Source organism: Cherax quadricarinatus, chromosome 47, assembly GCF_038502225.1.
Source record: "Cherax quadricarinatus isolate ZL_2023a chromosome 47, ASM3850222v1, whole genome shotgun sequence".
Taxonomy (NCBI): Eukaryota; Metazoa; Arthropoda; class Malacostraca; order Decapoda; family Parastacidae; genus Cherax; species Cherax quadricarinatus.
This window is the reverse complement of record NC_091338.1, coordinates 20,160,750-20,171,244: the sequence shown is the minus strand read 5'-3', so window position 1 is coordinate 20,171,244 and position 10,495 is coordinate 20,160,750.

Sequence of the window (10,495 nt, the reverse complement as noted above, 5' to 3'; positions counted from 1 at the left end):
GATATGCACACAACTGAGGAGGAGGTGAAGAAGCTGCTAAGTGACCTTGATACCTCAAAGGCAATGGGACCGGACATCTCCCCGTGGGTCCTCAGGGAGGGAGCAGAAGTACTGCGTGTGCCATTAACCACAATCTTCAACACATCCCTTGAAACTGGGCAACTACCTGAGGTATGGAAGACCGCAAATGTAGTTCCCATTTTTAAAAAAGGAGACAGAAATGAGGCACTAAATTACAGACCAGTGTCACTGACGTGTATAGTATGCAAAGTCATGGAGAAGATTATCAGGAGGAGAATGGTGGAGCACCTGGAACAGAACAAGATTATAAACGACAACCAGCACGGATTCATGGAAGGCAAATCCTGTGTCACAAACCTTCTGGAGTTTTATGACAAAGTTACAGAAGTAAGACACGAGAGAAAGAGGTGGGTTGGTAGCATTTTCTTGGACTGCAAGGCCTTCGACAGAGTTCCTCACAAGCGACTAGTGCAGAAACTAGAGGATCAGGCACGTATAACAGGAAGGGCACTGCAATGGATCAGAGAATACCTGACAGGGAGGCAATGAGTCATGGTACGGGATAAGGTATCACAGTGGGCACCTGTGACAGGCGGGGTCCCACAGGGGTCGGTCCTAGGACCAGTGCTATTTTTGGTATATGTGAATGACATGATGGAAGGGATAGACTCAGAAGTGTTCCTGTTTGCAGATGATGTGAAGTTAATGAGGAGAATCAAATCAGATGAGGATCAGGTAGGACTTCAAAGAGACCTGGACAGGCTGGACACGTGGTCCAGCAACCGGCTTCTTGAATTCAACCCTGCCAAATGCAAAGTCATGAAGATCGGAGAAGGGCAAAGAAGACCGCAGACAGAGTATAGACTAGGTGGCCAAAGACTGCAAACCTCGCTCATGGAGAAAGATCTTGGGGTGACCATAACATCGAGCATGTCTCCGGAGGCACACATCAACCAGATAGCTTCTGCAGCATATGAGCGCCTGGCAAACCTGAGAATAGCCTTCCGACACTTTAGTAAGGAATCATTCAAGACACTGTACACTGTACATCAGGCCCATACTGGAGTATGCAGCACCAGTTTGGAACCCACACCTGGTCAAGCACGTCAAGAAATTTGCTAGCTACTACCAACTACCTCATATTTTTTACTTTTTATAGTACAATAAATTGCTCAACTTATTATATATAACAAATCAGATCTTACTCCCAGATCAATATCATATCATAGTGACTATCTGCCAATCTAACTTTGTTTACCATTATTTAATTTAGTTCCTTATATATTTTCTCCTTTATTTTAGCTTTACATAACCTTAGTTCATATATTCACAATTGTTAAAATAATCAAGGTGCTATTCTCAGGTGCTAAAGTGTAATAAGTTCACTATTTTACCATTATATTCCCAAGCTCATTTATTTGATTACCACTTAATTTGTTCACCACAGTTTTTTTTTAGTCCCTTTTATATTGTCTCCTTTATTTTTAGCTTTAAAGAACTACCTTAGCTCAAATTTTTACATTTGTTAAAATAATTCAGGTGCTACTTTATAGCACCTGAATTCTAACTATAGATTCAATATAAATCTTATGATAACAAGCATTGATCCTGATACCAACCCCTTACTGAATGACTTAAATGAATCAAACAGCTGACACTGGACAAGCACCTAAAGTCAGTTCCTGATCAGCCGGGCTGTGGCTCGTACGTTGGTTTGCGTGCAGCCAGCAGCAACAGCCTGGTTGATCAGGCTCTGATCCACCAGGAGGCCTGGTCACAGACCGGGCCGCGGGGCGTTGACCCCCGGAGCTCTCTCCAGGTAAACTCCAGATGCACACATGAACAAAGATCACTTACTACTCTCAGGTGACTTCAATATAAATCTCCTGCAAGACCAGGACCCACAAGTTATTGAATTCACAAACACTATGAGTAACTGCATGTTGCTACCAACAGTAACAAAACCTACAAGAGTTACAGAGACTAGTGTTTCCCTACTAGACCACATCTGGACCAACACCATATCCCCTTTAAAATCAGGCATAATCACAGATAATACCATGATCACTACCCTACCTTCCTCATAACAAATCTTGGCAAATTACCCCAAGACACTATAACGTCACTTTCAGACTTCACAATGAGGCAGCCATTAATAACTTCACAGCAGCAGTGACAAACATTGACTGGCATACTGAGCTAGAAATCTATACAGATATTGACGAATGTATTAATTTTCTAAAAAAAGACCCAATACCTGATGTAGTGGAAGTTTTAGCAGTAAAGATCGAGAACCAAAACCTAGTCATTGTGGTAGTCTACAAGCCTCCGGATGCAACATCCCAGCAATTCCAGGAACAGCTGTTAAAAATTGACTACTGTCTGGAAAATCTTCCAGCTCCTGCACCCAACATCTTTCTCCTGGGGGATTTCAACTTAAGGCACCTAAAATGGAGGAATATAGCAAATAATATTGTTGCAGTAATAACACCAGGAGGCAGCTCTGATGAAAACTCACACTCGCACGAGCTTTTAAATCTCTGCACAAAATTCAATTTAAACCAGCAAATAATAGAGCCTACTAGAATGGAGAATACACTAGACCTCATCTTCACTAACAATGATGATCTGATAAGAAATGTCACCATATCAAAAACAATATACTCAGATCACAACATAATTGAGGTTCAGACATGTATGCGCGGAGCCCCAGACAGACAAAATGAGATTAGTCACGAGGGAGCATTCACCAAATTCAACTTCAATAACAAAAACATAAAGTGGGACCAAGTAAACCAAGTAACCGATATAAGCTGGGAAGATATACTAAGCAACACAGACCCCAACTTATGCCTAGAACAGATTAACTTGGTGGCACTCGATGTATGCACAAGACTTATTCCTCTAAGAAAAAGGAGGAGTAGATGTAAAATAGAAAGAGACAGGCACTCCCTTTACAGGCGACGGAAAAGAATAACAGAGCAGCTAAAAGAGGTCAATCTATCTGAAATGCGTAGGGAGACACTGGTCAGAGAAATAGCAAACATCGAACTTAAGCTAAAGGAATCTTATGGTAGTTTTGAAGGTGATGAATGTGTCTGCAGTTCTAGAGTTCTCAGGTAGGGTGTTCCAGATTTTAGGGCCTTTGACATACATTGAATTTTTGTAAAGGTTTAGTCGGACATGGGGAATGTCGTAGAGATGTTTGTGTCTGGTGTTATGCCTGTGGGTTCTGTCACAACTATCAAGAAAGCGTTTTAGGTCAAGGTTGATATTGGAGTTTAAGGTCCTGTAGATGTAGATTGCACAGTAGTAAGTGTGGATGTACTGAACAGGGAGTAAGTTTAGATCTATGAAGAGTGGGGGGGGGGGTGTTGCCAGGGATGGGATTTAGTGATTATTCTTACTGCAGCTTTTTGTTGGGTTATTATTGGCTTTAGGTGTGTTGCTGCAGTTGATCCCCAAGCACAAATAGCATAGGTGATAAATGAGTGGTATAGTGTGAGAAGGGCATTTTGCGGCACGTAGTATCGTATCTTGGAGAGGATCCCAACTGTTTTGGATACTTTTTTTGGTTATCTGTTGGATATGGGTGCTGAAATTTAGGTTGTTGTCAAGGTACAGGCCTAGGAATTTGCCCTCATTATGTCTGGTAATTAGAGTGTTGTCGATCTTAATGTTAATTTGTGCATCTCCTGCTCTGCTACCAAACATAATATAGTAGGTTTTGTCAGTGTTATGCGTAAGTTTATTGGCTGTCATCCAAGTCAATATTTTGATCAGCTCCTCGTTAACAATGGTGTTGAAGGTGGCAAGATTAGGGTGAGAGATGACATAAGTCGTGTCGTCAGCAAAGAGAATGGGTTTCAGGTGTTGGGATACGTTTGGAAGATCATTGATGTATATGAGGAAGAGCAGGGGACCAAGGACACTTCCCTGCGGAACTCCAGTATCAAGTGGCTGTGTTGTTGATGCTGTGTCTTTAATGGTGACATACTGATACCTATTAGTAAGGTAAGACCTGAAATAAGCAAGTGCATGGCCTCTTATACCGTAATGGTCAAGTTTGTGGAGTAGGATGTCGTGGTCTACTGTGTCAAAAGCTTTTCTTAGGTCAATAAAAATTCCTAGTGGATATTCCTTATTTTCCAATGCTGTGTAAAGCAGATCTAGCATTTTTATGATTGCATCATTAGTGCTTTTATTTTTCCTGAATCCAAATTGGCTGGGGTTGGGTATGTTTTGTGCCATTACAAATGAATATAGTCTCCTGTGCACGAGTTTCTCAAAGATTTTGGATAGCAATGGTAAGTTTGATATTGGCCTATAGTTGTTTAAGTCTGTAGGGTCACCACCTTTATGTATTGGTGTAACCCTTGCCATCTTGAGTAGTTTCGGGAAGGTGCTAGTTTCTAGTGACTTGTCAAAAAGTAATGAAATAGCATGCGAAAGGACATGGGCCGCTCGCTTGTACAGTAATGGTGGGACATGAGACAGATTCCCTGAGTTATTTTTAAGTGACTTTATAATCTCGGTGACTTCCGTGGGCTTAGTTGGTGCAAGATAAAAGGAATTTGGGAAATTCCCATCTAGGTAGTCCCCGGCATGGGCATTGGTATGTGGGATTTTATTGGCGAGATTACCCCTCAATGAAGGTTCCTTGATGTTGGTGAGGGGCTCTTGATTTAGGGAATTGGATCTGTGCTCCAGTTCCCCGAATTAAGCCTGAATGCCTTCCACATCCCCCCCCAGGCGCTGTATAATCCTCCGGGTTTAGCACTTCCCCCTTGATTATAATAATAATAATTGGCGAGATTAGATCCTGTGGTTGAGAAGAAGTCGTTTATCTTGTTAGCTGTGTCAGTGAAATGTAGTGGTGTTTCATTAGGTTTAGTTAGGACAATATTCTTGTTTTTTTTCAGTTTGTGGGTCCCTAGAATCTGAGAGTGTTTTCCAGGTACTTTTTATATCTCCTCTAGTGTCTGTGAATCTATTGGAGTAGTATAGTTGTTTGGCTTTCTTTATTACTTTGGTGAGAACTGATGAATAGTGTTTAAGAATATCTTTGTGTATTAAGCCCTGTCTATATTGCTTTTCATATTGGTGTTTCTTGTCAATGGATTTCAGAATGGTGCTGGTTAGCCATGGGCAACCAAGTCGTTTGTTTGTGATCTGTTTCGTTTTTATAGGACAATGTTTGTTGTATAGTCTGAGTAATTTGTTAAGAAAAATGTCTGTCCAGTCATCAATACCATTGGCCTTGGAGAATTCTGTAGGCCAGTCAACAGTCTCTAGGTCAGCTGTGAACTTCCTTATTGAGGCCTCATCATGGAGTCTAAATGAGACTTTGTTGTATTCAAGTGGTGGTTTACTAATGTTTGTCAGGAGGAAGGTAGGGTAGTGGTCTGTAGTGCTATCTGTGATTATCCCTGATTTAAGGGGGGCTAATATTGGTCCATATGTGGTCTATTATGGTTGCACTTGTCTCAGTGAGCCTGGTTTTTTAGTTATTGTTGGTATGAGAAGTGTGTTGTTCATATTGTTGATGAAATTAGTTACAGGCTGATCATCTAGTATGCCAAGGTTGATGTTGAAGTCTCCAGCTAAGAGAAGGTGGTGCTTATTCATTTGTCTGTTTATTAGTGACTTTAATTTCTCACTGAAATTTGGGATGTTTGTGTGAGGTATCCGGTAAATGGCACCGATTGTTATAGGTGTCTTAAGGTTTTTTACAGTAAAATTAGCAAAAATGTATTCCCCATATTCATCACTAAAGTGGTGCTAATACAAGATAATTGGTTAGAGTAATGCATTGCAATACCACCCCCAACTTGGTTTGGTCTGCAGTTGTGAATTGCTGTGTATCCTGGTAGAGGGTAGATATCAAATTTCAAACACACATACAACAAATTTCCAAAAAAAATTCCAAGACCATAGGCATACTATCGAAGATACGGTACTATGTTCCACAGTCAGCCCTCCTGGTCCTATATCACTCTCTTATTTACCCCTATCTCACCTATGGAATTTGTGCATGGGGCTCAACAACAATAAACCATCTCAGACCATTAATTACCCAACAAAAGGCTGCAGTCAGAATGATAACAAATTCCCACTACAAGCAGCACACTCCACCAATATTCAAAACTCTTAACCTACTCACCATACAAAACATCCATACTTTTTACTACACCTAATACATACATAGAACACTTAACTCTGATATAAACCCTCCCCTCAAACGTCTCCTTACCAACTTCAACAGGACACACGACCATAACACAAGGCACAGATGTTCCTCGTGTCCATCTCATGCTATGCAAAAACTCAATGCACATAAAAGGCCCTAAAATCTGGAATTCATTACCTGTGAATATAAAAGAAGCACTGTCTGTTTATAAATTCAAGTATCTTCTCAAAAATCACTTACCCACAACTAAATAAATACTGAATAATTGTATCTCATGTCTCTCATTATTTTATCTCATAAATGTCTAACCTGTGACCCAGTCAAACTGTTATTTTTTAATTACATTACCTAACAGAATACTCTATTCTATTGAATGCACAGCAACACAGTAAATGACCATATGACCTGTCTTTACTCACTACAGTTGTGACCAGGTGTGGAAGTGTGAATTGCTCATTACTCTATAATTTGTTCATGATTGTAGCCATGTATAAACGTAAGTAACCATTCTACAGAATTCATTACCTTTGTAACTTGTGAGCTCATTACCTTTGTACCTAGTTCAGCCATCACAACTTTGGGGGCCCAGTCCCTGGACCCATTACGTACCTCTGTAATCTGTAAATACCTTTGTAACTTGTCATGATTGTGACCAGACTTACCTGGAGTTCATTACCTTTGTAAATTGTGAGTTCATTACCTCTGTAACTTGCTCAGCTATCAAAACTTTGGAGTCCAGTCCCTGGACCAATTATGTACCTCTGTAATCTTTTGACTACCGCCCACAGGATGGGTATGGGGTGCATAATAAACATATTAAACTAACTAAACTAACTTTGTAATACTTATTTGTGCTAAATTGTTATCTGTTTACAATAACGTTTTTACCACTGAATATATAATTGCTTAGTTAATCTTTAGTTAATTTTAAGCCTGCCCATAATGCTCTGCATACAAGGGGCTTTGGCATGTTGCACTTCAATAACTGTATTCCTTTGTACTTCTCTGTATCATGTTGCAAATGTTTGCAACAAGGCTAGTTCTCGAGCTCAGGGGTATGTCCTACGAAGAAAGGTTAAGGGAAATCGGACTCACGACATTGGAGGACAGGAGGGTCAGGGGAGACATGATAACGGCATACAAAATACTGCGTGGAATAGATAAGGTAGACAGAGACAGGTTGTTCCAGAGATGGGACACAGAAACAAGGGGTCACAATTGGAAGCTGAAGACTCAGGCGAGTCAGAGGGATGTTAGGAAGTATTTCTTCAGTCATAGAATCGTCAGGAAGTGGAATAGCCTAACAAGTGATGTAGTGGAGGCAGGAACCATACATAGCTTTAAGACGGGGTATGACAAAGCTCAGGAAGCAGAGAGAGAGAGAGGACCTAATAGCGATCAGTGAAGAGGCGGGGCCAGAAGCTGTGTCTCGACCCCTGCAACCAAAATTAGGTGAGTACACACACACTCGTCCACTCCCTTGAAACACTCAGCCCAAAATGCATGCAATATTACCAAACATATTGATCTAATACATATTAACATTTACAATGATCTTCCCACTTGCCTCTAGTCTATTTCAACATGTATTAATCTCAAAATAACTTAATTCGTATTCCAGTTTAATACAGCTTTTAAATTTTAAATATGGCTAACTATAACATTCTAAAAAATTTTATTGAAATAATTTTCTAGTAATGATAAATTAATTTTAAGGCTGTAGTCACTGCCAGCAGTGACTGCTGAGCGTGGTCGCCAGCAGCAGCAGTGACTGCTGACAGTGGTCGCCAGCAGCAGCAGTGACTGCTGAGCGTGGTCGCCAGCAGCAGCAGTGACTGCTGACAGTGGTCGCCAGCAGCAGCAGTGACTGCTGAGCGTGATCGCCAGCAGCAGCAGTGACTGCTGACAGTGGTCGCCGGCAGCAGCAGTGACTGCTGACAGTGGTCGCCAGCAGCAGCAGTGACTGCTGAGCGTGGTCGCCAGCAGCAGCAGTGACTGCTGACAGTGGTCGCCAGCAGCAGCAGTGACTGCTGAGCGTGGTCGCCAGCAGCAGCAGTGACTGCTGACAGTGGTCGCCAGCAGCAGCAGTGACTGCTGACAGTACTCGCTCCCATCTTGTTCCTCATCCTTATATCCGACATAGACAAGAATGTCAGCCACAGCACCGTGTCTTCCTTTGCAGATGACACCCGAATCTGCATGACAGTGTCTTCCATTGCAGACACTGCAAAGCTCCAGGCAGACATCAACCAAATCTTTCAGTGGGCTGCAGAAAACAATATGAAGTTCAACGATGAGAAATTTCAATTACTCAGATATGGTAAACATGAGGAAATTAAATCTTCATCAGAGTACAAAACAAATTCTGGCCACAAAATAGAGCGAAACACCAACGTCAAAGACCTGGGAGTGATCATGTCGGAGGATCTCACCTTCAAGGACCATAACATTGTATCAATCGCATCTGCTAGAAAAATGACAGGATGGATAATGAGAACCTTCAAAACTAGGGAGGCCAAGCCCATGATGACACTCTTCAGGTCACTTGTTCTATCTAGGCTGGAATATTGCTGCACACTAACAGCACCTTTCAAGGCAGGTGAAATTGCCGACCTAGAAAATGTACAGAGAACTTTCACGGCGCGCATAACGGAGATAAAACACCTCAATTATTGGGAGCGCTTGAGGTTCCTAAACCTGTATTCCCTGGAACGCAGGAGGGAGAGATACATGATTATATACACCTGGAAAATCCTAGAGGGACTAGTACCGAACTTGCACACGAAAATCACTCATTACGAAAGCAAAAGACTTGGCAGACGATGCACCATCCCCCCAATGAAAAGCAGGGGTGTCACTAGCACGTTAAGAGACCATACAATAAGTGTCAGGGGCCCGAGACTGTTCAACTGCCTCCCAGCACACATAAGGGGGATTACCAACAGACCCCTGGCAGTCTTCAAGCTGGCACTGGACAAGCACCTAAAGTCAGTTCCGGATCAGCCGGGCTGTGGCTCGTATGTTGGTTTGCGTGCAGCCAGCAGCAACAGCCTGGTTGATCAGGCTCTGATCCACCAGGAGGCCTGGTCTCAGACCGGGCCGCGGGGGCGTTGACCCCCGGAACTCTCTCCAGGTAAACTCCAGGTCCAGGTAAACTCCAGTGGTCGCCAGCAGCAGTAGTGACTGCTGACAGTGGTCGCCAGCAGCAGCAGTGACTGCTGACAGTGGTCGCCAGCAGCAGCAGTGACTGCTGGCAGTGGTCGCCAGCAGCAGCAGTGACTGCTGACAGTGGTCGCCAGCAGCAGCAGTGACTGCTGACAGTGGTCGCCAGCAGCAGCAGTGACTGCTGACAGTGGTCGCCAGCAGCAGCAGTGACTGCTGACAGTGGTCGCCAGCAGCAGCAGTGACTGCTGACAGTGGTCGCCAGCAGCAGCAGTGACTGCTGACAGTGGTCGCCAGCAGCAGCAGTGACTGCTGAGCGTGGTCGCCAGCAGCAGCAGTGACTGCTGGCAGTGGTCGCCAGCAGCAGCAGTGATTGCTGGCAATGGTCGCCAGCAGTAGCAGTGATTGCTGACAGTGGTCGCCAGCAGCAGCAGTAATTGCTGACAGTGGTCGCCAGCAGTAGCAGTGATTGCTGACAGTGGTCGCCAGCAGCAGCAGTAATTGCTGACACTGGTCGCCAGCAGTAGCAGTGATTGCTGACAATGGTCGCCAGCAGCAGCAGCAGTGATTGCTGACAATGGTCGCCAGCAGCAGCAGTGATTGCTGGCAGTGGTCGCCAGCAGTAGCAGTGATTGCTGACAGTGGTCGCCAGCAGCAGCAGTAATTGCTGACAGTGGTCGCCAGCAGTAGCAGTGATTGCTGACAGTGGTCGCCAGCAGCAGCAGTAATTGCTGACAGTGGTCGTCAGCAGCAGTTAGTTAGTTTAATATGTTTATTATGCACCCCATACCCATCCTGTGGGCGGTAGTCAAAAGATTACAGAGGTACATAATTGGTCCAGGGACTGGACTCCAAAGTTTTGATAGCTGAGCAAGTTACAGAGGTAATGAACTCACAATTTACAAAGGTAATGAACTCACAATTTACAAAGGTAATGAACTCACAATTTACAAAGGTAATGAACTCCAGGTAAGTCTGGTCACAATCATGACAAGTTACAAAGGTATTTACAGATTACAGAGGTACGTAATGGGTCCAGGGACTGGGCCCCCAAAGTTTTGATAGCTGAACTAGGTACAAAGGTAATGAGCTCAGAAGTTACAAAGGTAATGAATTCTGTAG